General features: G+C 38.8%; 1 protein-coding gene and 1 non-coding gene across 2 annotated transcripts in view; one reads left to right on the top strand and one right to left on the bottom strand.

Moving 5' to 3' along the window:
- The window catches only part of Tafa1 (TAFA chemokine like family member 1), a 125,815-nt gene that overhangs the window by 70,358 nt on the left and 34,863 nt on the right, over positions 1 to 20,594 (bottom strand). The gene's annotated exons all lie outside the window — the stretch shown is intronic.
- On the top strand, positions 10,184 to 10,285 carry LOC114625760. Its single transcript, XR_003712130.1, has one exon. It is a non-coding gene; the product is annotated as a U6 spliceosomal RNA (small nuclear RNA).

The following is a 20,594-nucleotide window of genomic DNA, read 5'->3' as shown; positions in this document are numbered from 1 at the left end:
AAAAAAAAAAAAGAAATACAGAGTCAATATTTGTCAAACTTGTGCCTACATATGTTTGCCCAGAAGCTTTGAAGTCATTTTAATGTTATGATTCATTATAAATGTATTTACGTATTGTTTAAATTATTGCTTCAAAGTGAAATGGAAGTTGAGGACCACTTTAAATAATGTCTGAGAAATGACAATCTCATCAACATAAACTCCTACTTATTGTTCCTATTTCATAGCTTGTCAAGTACCACAGGCTACTAAGATGATTCCAGGATAAGAGTCAAGAGACCATGTCAGATTTTATCACCTTTGTGTGTGGAGTAGGGAAAAAATAGCTGCTGAAAAAGTTCTCTGTTTCATAGACTCTAAGACTTACAGCAAGTAATTCTCATTTAATAAACTTTCCTTTCATGTCATGTAAGTTTCTAGATGTTATCTCAAACAGACTGCTAAAATGTCTTCCCAACTTCTCCTTTAGGAGAGGCCTGCTGACTTTCTTGCTGGAAGTATGAACAGAGCAACTAGGCATGCACAGGTGTTCTGAGCACATTATGAGCATCACTGAGAATTCTCCTCAACTCTTCTGTCAACTTGCCACATCATGTTCCGATTTGTTAAACAAAGAGAGTGGCAAAGTTGAGAATATCTAATGAGACAGAAAATGCAGCTGCCACCACCTAGGAGAGCTTAAGACTCACAGTGATGTGTCTGCTCAGACTTCCAAAGACAGACTTTAACTCTGGGCTTTGATAGCCCTTTTTGTGCCAAAATCTCATTGCATGATTTAAAAACTCTGTCTCTTTTCTGGGAAAGGCATAAGACCTAAACATTCCATAAAAAGAGGAAGAATCCCTTAGCTACCAGTAGAACTATTTCAATGTGATTTATGTCTTTTGCTCCTAATTTTAAACTCAGAATAAAATGATAATGAGATACCTCTATCCATCCAACAGTGAGAGTTTTTAAACAATGCCTAAACCACAAAATACTGAACACTGGGGCTGGGGAGATGGCGCAATGGGTAAAGGCACTTGCTATGTAAGCAAGGGGACATGAGTACACATTGTAAGTACCCTTGAAAAATCTGGCTGGTTTACACTGCCTGTAACTATGATATTAGGGAGTGAAGACAGGTAGGTTTATGGAGCTTACTCACCAAACAGCCCAGTCAAATCAGTAGTAAGCTTTAAGTTGAATGACCTTATCACAAAAAAAAATGAAGCAGAACACTAAGGAGGAAGACATCTAATGTTTTTCTTTAGCTTCTGCATACTTGTTCATGGGTACACACACTTCACCCCAACATGCATACACATAGACACAGACATAAAGGCATACCACAAACACATACCAACTATTGGTATAAAATGTGTTTGTTAGCGGGAACCTTCTAAAGCTAAACATATATATATTCTTTGACACAGCAATTCAACTCTTAGTTTTATAATCACTTGAAATATTCACTTATATTTTCGATAAGATGTGTATGTAGATGTCTATAAAACTCATAATACACAATCTGTCCTAACTCAAATTATTCAAGAAAGCTTGGACAGATTTCAAAAAGTGAATTATTGTGGTGTATCCAATGTGTGGAAAACTCAGTAGTGGTAAGAGCAAAGAAATATGCATTACATAGAATAATTGAGGTGATTGTCACAGCTTCTTTAAAAATATACTATAAAATTGAACTATATGATTAATAGTCTAAAAAGAAATAAACCAACACATGATAATAGAGGCAAGGAGTAGACAGTGTGAGGATAAAGTAGAAGCTGAAAGGATGTAAGAGAGTCAGGATGCAGGTGCTATTGTTTGTCGTAAGTTTTCTGAAACGTGTGTGTTCATGTTGTATCTAGTTTAGGAGCTTTTTAGTATCTACATTGCATAGTGATAAAAATAAAATAGGCGGTTACTGTGATAAGCTTATGCACTTCACTTTAATATTAATATTAGAAACATTAATAATTACAGTTAATATTAGTATGGCATTTGTGTCTATCTTCTTGTCAAGAATTTGGTAACAAATCCTATGAACTTGAAAAGCTGAGGATTAGAAAATAATCCACTTAGGCTTATGTAATTGAGACTGTAGATCTTCTTAAATGGTGTTTAGCAATAGATATTTGACCATGAACTCATCTTAAGCCATAATTAAAACCAATAAGTGTGGGGTGGACTGAGGAAGAGAGATCTGGGAGAGTGAACTGGAATCTGTGGGGAGAGCTCATCTCTGGGGTAAGCTAGAAATCTAAGACAATCAAAATTCCCAGGAGTCTATGAGGTGAACCTAAGCTAAACAGTAAGGATACAGAATCTGAAATACCACCTCCTGTAACCCAGAAAGACTTCTAATTGAGGGATGGAGACACCAACACAGCCACAAAACCTTAGATCCAGAGGTTGTCCTGCCTACAAGGTGTGCAGGGATAAAGTTGGGGCAGAAATTGAGGGAAAGGCCAACCAAAGACTGGTACAACTTAATACCCATGTCATGAGAGAAAGCTCACACTATTAATGATATTCTGCTATACTTGCAGATAGGAGCCTAGCATAACTATGAACTGAGACTATTTTGATTGAAATAGATGCAGAGACCCACAGCCAAACATTGGACAGATCTGGGGAATCTTGTGGAAGAGGGAGAGGAAGGATTGAAGGAGCCAGAGAGGCCAAGGACATCACATGAAAACCTACAGAATCCACTAATCTGGGACCATAAGGGCTCACAGAGACTGAATCACCAACCAGGGGCATGCATGGGACAGCCCTAGGCCCTCCACATACATATGTAATATATGTGCAGCCTAGCTTCATGCTTCCTAGCAGCAAGAACTAGGGCTATCTCTGACTCTGCTGCCTGCCTTTGAATCCTTTCCCCCTAATTGGGCTGCCTTATCTAGCCTTAGTAGGAAATCATCCTTGTCCTTCCCAACTTAAGGTCAAAGCTGGTATTTATGGGAGGTCTCCCCTCCTCTGAGGAGGAAAGGGAGGAGAAGATGAGAGGATGGAACATAGGTAAGAGAGAGGGACTGGGAGGAGAGGAGGCAGGGGAAGCTGCAATAGGGATGTAAAGTAAACAAACAAATTAGTTAATGATAAAAACCTTAAAATCTCAAAAAGATACAATCCTATGAAATTGATAATTGTAGTTCTCTATTTCCAAATATGTAGAAAGTTATGTGGTTCTTTTTTGCTTGTTTTATTTTGTTTTTCAGTCAAGGCTTCACTATCTTCCTACCTCAGCTTCCTAAGTGTTGGTGTATATTTTCACACCTGGCTGAGACACAAACAGTTAAGGCATTTAAACATGATTTCTTCATAATTGAGTTTTATGTTCCCAGTTCTTCATTTCTGAGACAAATGGGTGAGGTTCCAGGCATGTTTCTCAATTAGTTGAATGATGCTGGCTTCTGAAGACTCTCTAAGTCTGAGCATCTTAAATCAGGCCCCTTAAGATGAGACCTCAGCACTGACAACATGATTCTGAAGAATGAGAACAGAAGCTTTTTACATCCAACCCTGAGCAGGAGAGTTTCAATTCCAATGTCTAGGGTGAGCACAAAAAACCAGAGTGATTCTGATAAGGAAGTAGGACCTTAGGTAATTGGTTCAGCAGATCACATCTCAGCCTAGAGGAACTCTCAGCACTTCTAAAAGTCAATAGGATAAACACAGCCACTCTGAGAAAACAAAGCCACTAATGTGATAAGCAGAATTGCATCTCCAGAGATAGTTATCTTTTGCTTTGTACATGGCTTCTCTAGTGTGCTACTTAAAAAGAAAATCTTCACTGGAGACCATACTGAAGTGATAATTTATTTAGTTCACTTTGGTATAGTCTCTTGTAAATTTGTCTTTATGTCTGACCACTATATAAATCTACTTTTCATGGAGAACAGAATTGGTTAAGAATGTGTTAAGGGACAGAGCGGAGAGAGTGAGGAGGCTGCGTCTGGCTCCCGCTCTCACAGCCATTGCAGTACATTGAGCTCCATAGAGACAGCGCCGGGGCAAGCGAGAGCCGGACGGGCACTGGGCGACTCTGTGCCTCGCGGAGGAAAATCAACTAAACATGGGCAAAGGAGATCCTAAGAAGCCGAGAGGCAAAATGTCCTCATATGCATTCTTTGTGCAAACCTGCCGGGAGGAGCACAAGAAGAAGCACCCAGATGCTTCTGTCAACTTCTCAGAGTTCTCCAAGAAGTGCTCAGAGAGGTGGAAGACTATGTCTGCTAAAGAAAAGGGGAAATTTGAAGATATGGCAAAGGCTGACAAGGCTCGTTATGAAAGAGAAATGAAAACCTACATCCCTCCCAAAGGGGAGACCAAAAAGAAGTTCAAGGACCCCAATGCACCCAAGAGGCCTCCTTCGGCCTTCTTCTTGTTTTGTTCTGAGTACCGCCCAAAAATCAAAGGCGAACATCCTGGCTTATCCATTGGTGATGTTGCAAAGAAGCTAGGAGAGATGTGGAACAACACTGCAGCGGATGACAAGCAGCCCTACGAGAAGAAGGCTGCCAAGCTGAAGGAGAAGTATGAGAAGGATATTGCTGCCTACAGAGCTAAAGGAAAACCTGATGCAGCAAAAAAGGGGGTAGTCAAGGCTGAAAAGAGCAAGAAAAAGAAGGAAGAGGAAGATGATGAGGAAGATGAAGAAGATGAGGAAGAGGAGGAAGAAGAGGAAGACGAAGATGAAGAAGAAGATGATGATGATGAATAAGTTGGTTCTAGCGCAGTTTTTTTCTTGTCTATAAAGCATTTAACCCCCCTGTACACAACTCACTCCTTTTAAAGAAAAAAATTGAAATGTAAGGCTGTGTAAGATTTGTTTTTAAACTGTACAGTGTCTTTTTTTGTATAGTTAACACACTACCGAATGTGTCTTTAGATAGCCCTGTCCTGGTGGTATTTTCAATAGCCACTAACCTTGCCTGGTACAGTCTGGGGGTTGTAAATTGGCATGGAAATTTAAAGCAGGTTCTTGTTGGTGCACAGCACAAATTAGTTATATATGGGGACAGTAGTTTGGTTTTTGTTTTTCTTTTCTTTTGGTTTTATTTTTGGGTTTTTTTTTTCCATCTTCAGTTGTCTCTGATGCAGCTTATACGAAGATAATTGTTGTTCTGTTAACTGAATACCACTCTGTAATTGCAAAAAAAAAAAATTGCGGCTGTTTTGTTGACATTCTGAATGCTTCTAAGTAAATACAATTTTTTTTTATTAAAAAAAAAAAAAAAGAATGTGTTAAGGGCTAGGTAAAATGTTAAGGCCTGGTAACTCTTACCTGTCTACCCTGCCATTTTATGTTGTTACTAATAGTATAAGGAAACTTTCTCATGTGCTATCACTAGAAAACTTTCTCATGGTCTAGTTGATTGCAGATTCTGTTACATTGTGTGCTTTGGTGTTCTTAGAAACCAATCACAATAGAAGTCAGTTAGAACTGCTTTGTATAGTTAGCCACAATAAGCTTGGACCAGAACTAATAGGCAGCACTCCCTGCATCTATGTATAAGCTTTTAGGGGTTTTGCTTTTATAAGTCGGCCCTGGGATGGACCCCAACATAAGAAGAACACCTATACAAATATAAGAGGCTGTTTGGAATGAGACTTCCATTTTGAGTATGGATCAAGTAAAATTTAAGTTCCCAAGACCTTCCTGGGAACTTACATCCTACTTGGCAGAAAGAGTTTCATATACATGGAACTGATATTCTGGTTGGCAAGTTAAGACATGAATATAAGACAAATTAAATCCCCTGCCACAGGTGAATAGCCAACCAATGGGAGTAGAATAAGGGATAAACGTACAACAAAGACATGATCCTAAGGAAGTCTCCTATCCCTAAATCCTGATTGGTGGAATAACTTGGCACAGATGTTTGAGGATTTCAAGATGTTAACGCCCTATAGGATCTTGACTCAGGGTTGTATCTAGCTCCTGAGTCTGTCCTCCAGCTCTGATTGATCAGTCCTAGGGCAAATGCCAAATAAATGACCCCTCTCTGACTGAGATCAGTGTTCATGTGGTTTGTGAGGAGATTCCTGGATCCCAACAGAATGCACTTAAAGGGATAAGTGCATTCAAAAGATATGTGAAAGCAAGATAAAGAACCAGTACTATTTTCATGGAAATATTACCAGATGGATAGTCACTGTTCTCAGAATCTACATTGAGCCATCACAGATTGCTATATCTGTAGCTATACCCCAAGTTCATGCTTTACTGATCTTAACTGTTACCATCCTTCAGGGTACTCCTAAAGCTTCCAGTTGTGGAGCAAGCTGTAGCTACCACATGGCTCTGGTGTCTTCCTATGAATGGTCTGGCCAGTTTGGTGCAGTTTCCAGGAATAGTGCATGAGTGTGGAAATTCACCATTGTGTAAAGATTCAGCTTCTCAAATGGCTAAGTGTAACAAGAGTCTCATGTCATCATTGAGGTGAGGCATCCAGGAAAAATGGCGAAAGAAGAGGTTCCTGTGGTTTAGTAACTTTAATTTAGTTATTTGATCTGGTGAGCCTTTGTGTCCTTTTCTATATAGGATTCATATACCTGCTAATGACATTAGCAAAAAAAAAAGTTATATAAAGAGACCATGAAATGATCTGACACTTAAATTGTAGTGAAGACTTGTAATATCTTGGCATTTTATTTATTAAAGGTGTTACATTGTCTTATGCATACTGTTTAAGACTAAACATTGAGCTTATCCGCTTTTCTCATGGTGACTTTTTCCTTGAAGCCTTCTTTTTTTCAGCTTTTATCTATTATATCATGATCCACATTTCATGTATTCTTAGGCCCTGAAAATATCATATAGAACAATTAAGAAAAAGTTCTGTTGTTTGTTGAAATGATATTGTGGGGAAGTAGACTGATTAAAAAATATATACCTATAAGCTACTACAGATTCTGCTCAAAAAAGGAAATAAACACCAGCTACTGCAACACTATTGGGCAGAGTCACTTGTCACTAGACATGGGGACTGCCTGAAGCCTGTTTTCAGCAGCTATTGAACTGAGGCATCAAGACATGGAATGACATTTTCTTTGAGTTTGGGCTACCATGGCAGACTGTTACCTGAGGGAACCATAAATTGACCAAAGCCACTGGAGAAGGAAGCAAGCCAAACAGCATCACTGTTGCTGTGGTACACGCAGCCAAACATCAGACTGAGCATGGGGACTCCAGTGGAGGAGTTAGGGAAAGATGAAAGGAGCTGAAGGGGTTTGCAACCTCATAGGAAGAACCTCCTATCAACCAACCAGACCTCCTAAAGCTTCCAGGGACTAAACCACCAACCAAAGAGCATACATGGGAGGAGGCACATGGCTCCAGCTGGATATGTAGTGGAGGATGGGGAGACTCAATGATCTAGCATAAAAGAATGCTAGCACACTGAGGCAGGAGTAGGTGGATAGGTTGGGGAGCACCCTCATAGAGTTGGGGAAGAGGGGGGAAGAGATAGGGGTTTGTGGAAGGGAAACTGGGAAGGGGGATAACATTTGAAATGTAAATAAAATAACCAATAAAAAATGAAAAAATAAAGACATTCTTCTACATAAACGATGAACGCTGAGCATGCAAACAAATCGACTGAGTTATCATCACCTCACAACAACATCATTATAACTCATCACTGTACCCTTCTACATTTTCTCCTTATCACCAGGGCAGCCTTATAACAATTCTTCCTAGCATCCTACGCTGTGTGTTGCTTAGATACAGGAAACAGGAGAAGAGGGAAGAGGAATAGTAGCCATTACTCTCTGGTGGGATTTTCTGACAGACAGTTCAGAGCATCAACTTGCTGAAGCACTAGAGAGTTCCTACGAGGCTGAGGTAATGGGTAATGGCTTCTTTCACATTCATGGGCTCTTCCTAACCAATCAGTCTGATATTAAAGACAGCGGGGACCATTGACTTGGATGGGTTCACAATTACTTCAATGTTTCTTTGAGTGTGCGTAACTAACTATATCCTCCTTCCCCCTATCCTAGTCCTCTTGTCAAATGTCTACCAATAGTCTCCATATATTTTATATTTATCTTATCAAACTATCTAGATGACTTCTATTTTTCTATTTAAAACTAAACTGATGCACTACTCATCCCTGTTCACTAGTCAGAGTAAACTATTACTCAAAGTACTCTACCAAAAAGTTATTATCACTATTTGACTGGAAAATCTTCAGTGCTTCCCATGTAGTCAGCTCTTAACTGTTTCACACACATTTTTTTTGATTCATATAGTTATGTTTTTGCATGTAGTTTAGAAACTAGTAAGGGGATACATATGTGTACTATGTATCCAGGTTCCAATCAGAGTGACGGTTCCCTTTGTGACAATGATTCCGTAACCAGAATGTCAATGCTAACACCATCTTTTCATATTTCTATCCAATTCCTCTAGCTCTATTTTTGCATAGATAAGTAGTTCCAAATAATTTCACCTCATGTGTGACTTGTGCCTACCAGCACAGTCAAAATACGAATGCTACTCAGGACTCTAAGTATACTTTTGAAGGTCATGGTTTACAGTGTCCCTACATGTGCTAATAACCTTTCTGTTTTCCAGATTCAAAAGACTAAATCACCTTAGACAGCTTAAGTCATTAATTCCAAAAATTGAACTTAAATGATTTCAGAACCAGAATTTAAATTAAAATGATCTAATACCAAAGCCAGTAGCCTGGCCAGGAGCATAGTGGAGCTGTCCCTGCTTCTGTTCCTGGGGACAGTCATTATAGCTGCTAGTGTCTTACTGGCTATCTGTCTGACTAAAAAAAAGAAAATGAGAGAGCCATTCTTGACTGTGAGTAATAAATGATGCATAAATTGTGCTGTTTTTTTTAAAACATGTTTTTCTCCTCCTGTGACTTTGAAATGAACTAACCACATTGACAAAGACTCATTTGACGCCTTGTGGAATTCATTTCAAATGATGTAGCGATTGATGAGTTGGCAGTTTTTAAAGTCATGCAGGCAGCAAACATACGTCTTTCTTGGAAAAAAAGAGTTTTAAAGATAATGGAAAAGTGCTGATCATGTGGGGCCCAGGTTGGATGCAGTTAACTGGGAGAAAGGCTTATAAATCTCAACAGTGTGGCCGAACCAGCTATGGATGTTAATAGGGGTCCAAAAGAGCAAAAATACTGTAATTGAAAACCATGGATAATCCCCAAACTTCATTTTACCCAATTGTTTCAGTGCCCTCATGGGCAAGCCTTGATAGGGATGGATAACAAGCAGTCATGTGACTGATATGTGTTTCCTTTGCTCTTTCTTGTCCCAAGAGAATCCAGGTACAGGAATGCTCAGCTTGGTTGGGAGGGTCAGAACTGGGAAAGCAAACCTTTTTACCAAGGGGCTGGGAAGGAACTTAGCACCTCTCTCATATACAAATACCATCTTTTCAACTTTTTTGACATCTTTAAGTCAAATGTGTAACACACAGTCTCAGAGTCACAGTGTGAGTCTGAAAGAGAAACCTGTTCTTTATATATCTTTTAGCCTGTATGCCATTGTTCTGTCACCTCCCTTCTATTTTACAGGTTACAGATCACTATTTTATTTTGTATTAGCATGGCATAAACAATGCACTTATCTGTGTTTCTCTTAGTTGGAATTAAGAGTTCCGAAATGAGTATAAATCTGAGGTAAAATGAAATCTTAAAATCTTATGCATTTGTCTGTGAGTGTGTTTGCCTTGCTCTAAGAGATGGAGCAGAGAAAACAGCTGTAAGGATCTGAAGTTTACTCTCTTATAGTTTCAGAGCCTAGATGATACCTCACAAGGGTCTTCCTGACATGTCCTGTGGGATTGAGGGATAATCTCTAGCCCAGAAAAACAAGAAAGGGAAAGGGATCCAAATGGTTACAATGGCATTAATGTGTGCAAGGTGGGACCATGTGACCTAAACTCACTGGGTTCTACCTTCCAAGCATCTTGTACTGAGAACTAACTTGCCAGCATATGGATTTGGGGAGACAGATTATTTTGGGGGGACTCATACAAAACACAGCACCTTATTTCAGCTTGTCTTAGCTATAATGTAGTATCAAGACCTCAAAAACTAAAAGTGGCTTGCAGCGTTGGAGGAAAATTTAAGCATGACTGCACAATCATATCTTGAACATAAGCACAGCAAGAAGCCTGCGTTATCTTTGCTATTCAAAAGACAGGGCGAGTTCTGGCAGTGCAGTTATTAAAATTGGAATGATACAGAGATTAGCACGGCCTCTGTATAAGCATGACAGCCAGATCTGTGAAGTGACTCATATTTTTAGCTGGGAGTAGTGGGTCACTGTTATAACCCCAGAATGTGGAGGGCTAGAACAGGACTGTGGTGAGTCTGAGGCCAGTGCAGACTATGCAGACAGGTTCAGGCCAGACATGCTGTGGTGTAAGGCCGTGTCCAAAATAGTAAACAAACATAGGGGCTATCCACTAAGTGTTTACAGAAACACATACACGTGTATCATATACCTATGCACCAGAAACACATAAATCACACACCACACACACACACATACCACACAATACCACACACACATACCATACAACATACACAATGCATACACATGCAGTACACACACATCATGCACATATACACACCACTCATGTATGTACATTGGGCGCATGCACACACACACACACACACACACACACACTACTACCATCACCATACACATATAGACACCACACGGACATCACATATAGACACACCACACAAATATCATATATATGCATACACACAACCAACGCTACATACACGTACACACACACACACAAACACACACACACACAGACAAACACACACACACACACACACACAGAGGGTGGGGGAGGGAGGGAGGGAGAGTAGAGTATATGGCTTCTGGCTTTGGGATAATCACTGACAAACAATCTGATTGACCAACCATTACTTCTGTTCCTCAAGGCTTATTCTACCAAGGCATGACATTTTGTTTGTCTCTTCATTGCCCAGTTTTAACAAAAACATTAATTCAAATAACCTGATAACCCTAAAAAAATCTATCTAACCATAATCCTTGGGGATGGAACCAAGTGGAATATTTTAAGCAATATTTGGTATTTGGCTAAGACCTAATATGTGGTATTTGACAGGTCATCTAGCATCTAGTGTACCTCAACACCTCCAAAGTTCCAAAGTGTGGGTGATATGTATATATCTATATCTATATCTATATCTATATCTATATCTATATCTATATCTATATCTATATCTATATCTATGTAATTATAGGCTATATGAACAATCTTTAGATTTCATTGTTTAAAACAAAGGAGTCCACTGATGTTTTGTTAGAGTTCTTCCTCCTTTTCTATGCTTATTCTATGTGAATTCATGTCACAGAGTGGTAGGGTACTGATCTGAACCATCATCACCTATTGGGTCACAGGGGAACCTGTCTGTATAGCCTTGTTTTAGGGAATATATTCTATTAAACCCTAAAACATATTACTTCACTCATACTTTGTTCAACCTCCAGAATGTTAGGAAACATAAAACCATGTCACATGTCTAGAAATACCTGGACTCTTTGGTAGCTTGTTCAAGTTTGAAGCCTAACATATTCAATGAAAGTTGCTACTACCAGGTAAGCTATGCAACACAACCAGTCTCCAGTAGACTGGCAGTTCTCAGTATTTAATATACTTGTTGGTGGTCTTGCCTTCCCTCCTCCTCCCCAATATAACAGTTTTCTTTTGTGGTAACTGCCTAGATTTTAGCTAGATGCACAGTTTCCTGGGAACCAATAACATTTTCTAGGTAAATGGATTCTTGTGATTAAATTAGGGTAAAGGAAAAGTAAGAGGAAATGATTGTCCTTCAGGGAGAAGTCATGTCCTCTGCCATCTGTCTTTTCCATTGGTTGGAATACAATTGCTGTAGACATAAGTCACCCAGAAACTTTATCTCAAGTTGAAGCCTAGATCCAAATAATTTATAGAGCACCAGTGATAGGTTTGTACTTTGTTCTCCTACTGTTGATACATACTGTGGCACAGCCCATCCCGGGTAAAGTAGGTCCTCTACCTCTGTCTATCGTATTTGTTTTACATATGAGAAAGGATGGATCTGATACTTAAGAAACAAAACTATATAGGATAGGGTGGGGAGGAAGGGAGGTCACTGTCCTTCTTTCTGTTCATCTTTGCCATAGCAGATCTGGTTATTCTAGAAGTTATATATTATGAGCCTCACTGGAACTTTCATAGTTTGGATTAAACACTCCCACCTCTGTCTGTGTTCCACAAGGCCCTTTCCTTCATGAGTCAGGCTTCTCAATGGTACATGGGCCATCTCATTTTCTCCTGTCTTTATGTATCAGACAGAAACAGCTTCCTACTATTCTTCCAAATATCTCATGTTCATCTTAGAGATTTAAGCCTATTAATGTTGCTATTTATAAAGGAATTTTAACCCAGCAACATGGCTGCTCTTGCAAGGGATCACATCCAAACACCTTCTAGGTTTATATGATCTGGCTGGAATGTAGACACACCCCGACTACACACCTTTAATCAGAAACAATATACATAAACTTAGTTTGTAGAAGAAAGTAGTCATGTTTGAAAGTGATATCTAATTGAGGGTCAGGCAAAGTAACAAATTAGAGAAGGATTTGGCAGAATGAGTCAGGATAGGACATGCCCAACTCTCATGAGAACAGAACAGGAAAGAGAGGTGAGTTAAGAGAGCGGCACAGATAGCTAGCTAGCTAGATAGACAGGAAGTAGGTAGATAGATAGACAGGAAGTAGGTAGATAAATAGATAGAAACAGAGACACACTTGCACTCACATGCGCACACAAACAGAGACAGAGATAGAGACAGAGACAGAGAGAACAGTTATTCAGATAGAGGTTGCAGGTAAAAACAGAATGAGCCAGAGAATGGGATGGAGCTGAAAGATTTAGGCCAGCAGAAGAATTCAGTCAGAGGGAAGAGAAGCCAGTTTAAATCATTCAACTTGGAGAGGAGTTTAGGCCAGAATAGCTGAGTTGAACCAACTAGCCAGAGTAAGAAAGAACAACAAAGGGTGGGCTTATTCAGCAGTAAACCTCCCAATGACAATTACCTTGGGTGAACTAAAGTTACTTTTGCAGCTATTGACAATACTTTACTAGTTAGTCTTTTTTCACCTATTTATTTTTCACATTGAATATTTATTTTGTTTTTAATTGTGTGTGTGGTGGTGGTGGTGGTGGTGGTGTGTGTGTGTGCGCATGTATTTGGAAACTCCTGTGTACATACTTGAAGAAGCCTGCAAAGGCCAGAGGCATCAAATTCCCCTAGAGCTCAAGTTACAGTTATTTTTCACTTTGAATGTGCCATCTTGGAATGCCTTCTCTGCCCCCGCTCTCTATCCCTTTATCTAGTTTTGCTTTATCTAGTTTTGCTTATCTTTCACTTTATGAAAATATCTTAATTTGACATTTATATGCTTCTTGCATTCACATTTACTATTTTATTTCCATTAAGTTGCGAGCTGATGACAGCCTGGAATTTTCATCTGTTTTCTTTACATGGATATGTCTTCACTCGATAGGACACTCACTATCAACGGACAGAGTTTACTGCTATGTATCTAGGTATACTCAACATTTAATACTGATCTATGACTTTTTTGGTGAAAATCTGGGATGCAAGACACTGATTAAAATCAGAATTCAACGTGGAAATGTGAAATGTGTTCACAGGCACCAAAGATGGAGTAGAAGATGGAGTAGAAGATGGAGTAGAAGAGCCGTCCAGTCCAACAGTCAGGGAAAAGTTAGGGACAGGGCCAGAGAGAAAACCAAACTAACTTAAAAATAAAACTCCCACTTGTGTGTCTTCAAAACAGGCTAATCAAAACTGTGTAAAGTGAAGCCTTTTTATAGAAGCCTCCTAAATGACTGTATCACACTGCAAGCTGTTGCTCTCAAGCCTGAAATGAAACAGTGGTTTTTACATTATGCTCCAGGAAGTAGATGCTCGCTAAATAACTCCTTTAACTTTTCTCTGGCATGTATTGATCATATCCATAGAAATTAAGAGGAGAAGGCAATTAAGTTTAAAATTTAATAGTGTTCTGCTGCTGTTAATTTACTGGCAGTCTCGATCAATACGTCACCCTGGATAGAAATCTATGCACCCCATGTGCTAGAAAATTCTATGATGCCCTTTCAGCTAAGTTTATAACAATAACATGCACGCAAAGACTAAGAAGCAGGTATTCCACAAAGCGGTGAAAGAGTGACTTCAGTTGCCCACATGTATTCAATCCATATTTTAAAAGAGATCTTTTAGGTAGGAAAAAAAAGAGATTTTGGAATTGTATTCACTTTAGTACCTGTCAAGTTTGGGATTCACTAAGTGGTCCATAAACCACATTCATCAGAAAAAGTATATTTTTTCCTCCCAAAGAGTGCTAAAAGTATGCATGTGTCCTGGGCATTCATTTTGCCTGACAGTGACTGAGGACCTACATGTGTTATGATTTAATCTGCAAAGTATCATTTAACATACAACATGAGTGGATTAGAACACTCCAAAGGCTTTCTCAGTTTACTCTGTGCCAACGGGCTTTCTCATGGTAAGATATCAGATAATACTCGTGATAATTAGATAACTAAAACACTTCTTCCTGCAAAATCTACCTAGGATACCTAGGATAGGTTGTATATTGGTTAGACTTAACTTTTATTTTCTCTAAATTAATGCAGACATATATTTATAATTATTTAAAGATATAGAAAAATGTAAAGTAAGCTTTGTTCTCTCTTACTTTTACATGTCATTCTGCTTCAGAATTTTCTCAAGGTCTTCAGTAATGTAACTTATAATAATAAAAATATATTCTGTCTTATCAAGGATTTACCATTTACTGCTATTGCACAGAAAATATTCCTGGCTTTCACATTCTTTCCAATGCCTTGATAATTAATTGTTCTAGGAGGAATTGATTTTCTTCAAAGGTGATAATACTGTGCGTATGAATAGCCAATAGCAGATGCTCCCCCACTCACTTCTGGCTGTTCATACACAACGTATTATCAGGCTTGCTCTCTGTGTTTGGGTCCTCCCAAGTGCTTTTGTGTCCCCAAGCTTGTTTCACATGGATTTCATCCTCTCGGCCTCTACTAGCCTCATTCTGATGATGTCCACATGTATATTGTCTATTCTTTTATGTACAAACTCAAGTAAAACTCAGAAACTGTGAAAAAGAACAGCCAAAGGCAACCAAGAAAGCTGAGAAGAGAGCCAGAAGTAAGCGAAGGTAGAGAGGGACAGATACATGCAGAGACATAGGGCAGCATAGATGGAAGGAACCATGCCAGGGGGGAGAAAGGCTTTTTGTCTCCATGTTAAGACCAGATCACTGTAACTGCAATCCATTTTCATTCCTACTGACATTAGGAGGCTATGTTGTTGGAAGCTCGTGCTCAGTCTACCACTATACTGTCCAGAAAACCCATGGTGGTTGTAGTTGTGGAAGGACTACAGCAATCAAAGCTTTGATTGCTCTTCACGTAGTCATTCCTACTAAGCTAGGAGATTTAACACATTTAAGGGCAGAGTGGATGATGGGAAAAGCTAGAAGCCATTGAATGGGATCTGCACACATATAGCCATCTATATTATAGTGGTAAATATGATGTGTTTAAGATGGATAAATGCAGACTCTGAAAGTAAAGAGCACTGCACTTCAGTCCCAAGCATGTATATTTGAAAGTTTTTTCCAACATAGATTGGTTCCCTAATCCCATGTCTGAGAGAAAGGAAAACAGTGGAATGGCTCAGGATTTAAAACACTGCATCCTTGGGAACAGCTAGAAAGAAAGCTAGTTCTGATACAGATTACTCTTGTTTATTCTACAGTATAAAAATATCTGAGATAGGATCAGGAAATAGCAAACTCATCTGTAGAGAGAGCAATAGGGACTTCTTAGTAGGAACCTCTAGCTGACTGCCTCAACCTCTCTGGTTGATTTCCCTGAATGTTTGTAAATCTCCAGCTTGATGGTGGTACCTCTATCAACCTGGCTATTCCAGTCATCTCTGCTGCAGATCACAAACTCCTCATTTGTTGATGCTTTGTGCTCTCTTCTCTTCTATTCACTAGTCATTATCTGTTCATTCATTTTTGCTTGCTGTATACATAATAAATGTACCCATTCAAAAGAGAAAAATGAGCTACCATTCTATGGACTTTATAGAATATAAAATGCAGCATAATTTCAGACAATTGGAGCTAGGCTATTTGTACTTGTGGCTGTTCCTGTGCTGGACTCTAGGAGGTATTTATTTTTATTTATACCTTGGGCTACAGAGAACTATTTTATTTGAGATATGTTTCTAATTAAAATATTCTTTAATTTGCTGAAATGATATGATTATCATTACTGTAAAGAATTTCTAGTACAGTGCTTCTGCACGTATAGGCCCCAGACAAGCAAGGAACAGTTTCTGGTCAAATTCTGGGAATGTGCTTTATTGAGTACCAACCATGTCTATGCAATCAGTTCATGGTATGAGCAGGACTGGGGGCAGCAACCTATGTCAAGAAGCTACTCAGGGACCTGCCTTCTTGTATCAAAGACGTCTGGGTAAACATTCATTCTGCTTTTAGTTCCACTGCAGGGAAGGAGCAAACAGAGCTTTGGAGTCTTGAATATAGAAATGAGGAGGCAAATGTTACAGATAGATACAGATTATTACCAAATGTAATACCCAAGAGTACAACTCAACCACTTCTAGCAAGGTACTTATCATGTACCCTGGGCAACTACTTTGTTCGTTGTAATGCTAAAAGTCTGTCTTTTCCCTTGGACATAAGTGATGATATTTTAAAATGTCCCTTTATTCATTAAGGAGCTCGACCCAAAGACTATGTGCTGAGAAGAAAGATAAAATCCTTGGAGACACATTCCATAATGGAATAGAAGACTGGGGTCAGCAGACCTTGGGGATGGGAGGAGATGCTTAGAGCATCCCTTCAGAAGCTGTCATGTAGAGATTTGGCAACATAAACTTTGATATATATATATATATACCTAAACTTCACAAATGGATTTTCAGCTAGATAAATTTATTCTAGTGAGAACAGGTGACTTTTTAAAAGCCCCAGTCTTTATTTTTTACAGAGACCCAAACAAAACAAGAACAGAAAACTGTCTTTATGCTCATTTGTTATGCTCATTGTGAGACTGGGTGGACAATAAAGCCACCACTCTTTCAGAGAAGGTGGCCATCTCTCAAAGATTTCCTTCTGATCTGCCTACGTAACAAGCCAGATGTCAATTACTGTGCCAATTTGGACAAAGAAAAGCATACCAAAACGATAGTCAAGTTCAAGGATAATGAGTGCAGCACCTTAATTAAGGTTTTCCAGAACTGCAGGTATCTGTGAATGGTGCAAGAAGACTTTATGTCTATTTATGTATTGCTTTGATTTCACTGGGGACGATGTCATTTTATGAGCATCTTAAAATGAGTGTTTTCTATGGGCAAATGGGGAATTAGGGAAAAACAGAAATGAGATTTCTTCGTATCGATCTTATTACTCATTTCAAAGATGAGATAATGCTTTCCATCAACTGCAAACACGTTTATTCAACTCTCATAAAACCAGTACTAGTCCCATTTGATTCTGTGCTTGAACCAGGATTTAGTTACATTTACTCAATTCTCAGAACATGTATTTTGCAAAAATGAAAGATTCAAGTTTGAAGCATTGCTTACTTCTCCCTATCCATTAAAAGATCAAATGAACGAAATTCCTCGCTTTTGGACTTAGCCTTTGTGTAAATTTCTTTATTTCATTCTAAGACTTAGATTTTTGAACTTAAAAATCAGACAAAATCAGAAATTTCCAATGCTTTTTAAATAATTTCATTTTCTTAACCTGTCTGCTTCTTTTCTTCTCACAGAAAGTTGCTTGCTAGCTCCCAGGCTAGGATCTTTGTCCATGCCCTATGTGCAATGGTCTTGCTTTCCCTTAGGAATCATGTTTATTTTCCTAGCTCCTGCACTGGCTCACTGGGAATGATCCTGAGCCTGAGTTTCATTTTGTAAAGTCATACCCATGCTCAGGGGGGAAACTTACATTTCATGACCATCAATCATGGTAAAAGAGTGTCCTGGACTATTGCCTATAAGAAGGGTTTCCCCACTTTATCCATGGGTTGTAACTGTTTCTCAGCTTGACACCCATCTCCGCTCTTCTCTTTTACAACAGCTGATTCTAAAGAAGTTGCTTTACAAACCTCCAGAAAAGGAATCTGTTTTCAGGGAAATGTCAAAGATGTTACTATGTAAAATAAAGTAATACTTATTCTTTAGGAGTAGGTTATACAGGAAAGAAAGGAAGTAAAAAATATCTCTATTCCACTCATTTAAGACTGCTGCTTAAGCTTTTCAAAGTGGCCTTCAGATGGTGGGTTTTGGGGGTCGGGTGGGGTTGTGGAAAGCATCCAGAAATATTTTAACAGTTGTCTTGATTTTGTTTATTAATTAATTAATTTATTTATTTATTTTCAAGGGTCTATAGACCTTCTCTTATAGTCTATAGATCCTCTGAAAATCAGAATTCTACGTCCAAACTCTAGAAAAGGCACAAAGGTATTTATGAAACAAATAATTGGTTCTTCAAGAAAATGACAAGGTAGACAAATTCTCAGCCAAATTAGCCAGAAGAAGGAGGGGGGAGGCAGGGAGGAATGTAATTATAGCTGAAAAGGAAACATTGCCACAGGTATCAATGAAATTCAGAAATGAAATCTCAAAGACACATTAAAAACATATCTCACTCAATTTTTAAACCTAAAAGAAAGGAATGAACTTGTAGGTACAACTGACTTATCAAAATTAAGCGAAGGTGAGATCAATAATTTTAAAAGACTTATAATAAGCAATAATATTGGTGTAATTAAAAAATCTGGGTTTACTGCAGAATTACGGTTTTTATTTTGATATTGGGATCGAACTGAGGATTATAGGTTTTCTGGGTAAGTGCCATATCACTGAGCTACACCGAATCCTGAGCTAAATGCTTTAAAGAGCTGATTTGCTGGGCAGTGGTGGCGCATGCATTTAATCCCAGCACTTGGGAGGCAGAGGCAGGAGGATTTCTGAGTTCGAGGCCAGCCTGGTCTACAGAGTGAGTTCCAGGACAGCCAGGGCTACACAGAGAAACTCTGTCTCGAAAAACAAAAATAAAAACAAAAACAAACAAACAAAAAAAGAGATGATTTAACTTTCCCAAGTCCCTTTAGAGATAACACAACACTGGACCAGTAAGTAGACCTTGGAAAAACAAGCTATAGCTTTGGCTTATCAATTGATCATGTTCTAATTCATATCATACCCTGTAGCAGTACAATGAGACCTTACGGTTAACTGTTTTTAATCTACCTCTCGTGATCTACAAGCAACAGAGTAAACTGTTTAGTAGCATGGTCCCTGGAACAATGCCATCAGAACTACTGAAAATGTTAACAACAACAAAAATGACTTATAATAAGCAATAATATTGATGTAATTAAAAAAATCTGGGTTTTGTAAGATTTTGTGTCTCACTGCTATGTGCATTCTAAAGTAGCCAGATATATGTAGACATGGAAGCAAAGTGATGGTTACCATAGGCTAAGTGGCAATATAATCAAAGTATACACAATTTCCATGAGATCCAAAGAATAAGTTCAAGAGATCTATGTTACAATATGGCAACTGAGTTAATAAGAATATATTGCATTCTTAAAAACTATTAATCAGTTGCTTTTGCACCTCCTCCAATTCTTTAAATTTGTGAGGTTAATTAGCTACATTTAACCATTTTACCACTCATACATATTTCTAAACAGCATGCTGTAGATGATAAATACGAGTAACTTTTGTCAATTAAAAATAAATGAATACTAAGAAAACAGTTACAGATTCCCAGCTTTCATCTCAGCCTTCTGAATCTGGAATCAGCATCAGAGATACAGCTTTTAGGTAAACACTCTTTTGGTCTGTCTCTATGTACTGGAATGCTAAATTCTGTATCTGAAGGTTTAGGACTAGGAGCAAACGCTCCCCTTTACAGGTGTTTGTTGTGCAAACCTTGTTCCTTGATTTAAAACTACCAATTAAATAAAATTGGCTACAGCCAATTACTGGAGGAATTAGAGGTGTGTGTGTGTGGGGGGGGAGGGGTTGCGTTATCTGGTTGGGAGTGGAGAAGAGAGAGCAGTTAGGAAAGTCCAGGAAGGAGGAGGAAGAACTAGAGGAGAGGAGAAGGGGGGGAGGGAGGGGCCACAGTGAGGGGAGATGGACCATAAGCAGGTATTTCTGATGGCGTTGTTCCAGGAGAAACAGCGAGTATCTGAGGTACACTGCTGGGAAGGTAGCCAAGTCAGCAGTTAGAAGAGTAGATTAGGGGTTACTCCTCAGTAATTGTCAAACCCAAATAAAATAATCATAGTCTGAGTCTCATTTATTTGTAAGCTAGTCAGGGATAAGTTTAGATTAGTTATACTACAATTCTTGAGTGCTCTCTCTCTCTCTCTCTCTCTCTCTCTCTCTCTCTCTCTCTCTCTC

Source organism: Grammomys surdaster, unplaced genomic scaffold (genome assembly GCF_004785775.1).
Source record: "Grammomys surdaster isolate TR1022 unplaced genomic scaffold, NIH_TR_1.0 220, whole genome shotgun sequence".
Taxonomy (NCBI): Eukaryota; Metazoa; Chordata; class Mammalia; order Rodentia; family Muridae; genus Grammomys; species Grammomys surdaster.
The sequence above is the reverse complement of the archived record's forward strand: the minus strand, read 5'-3'. Positions and strand labels throughout refer to the sequence as shown.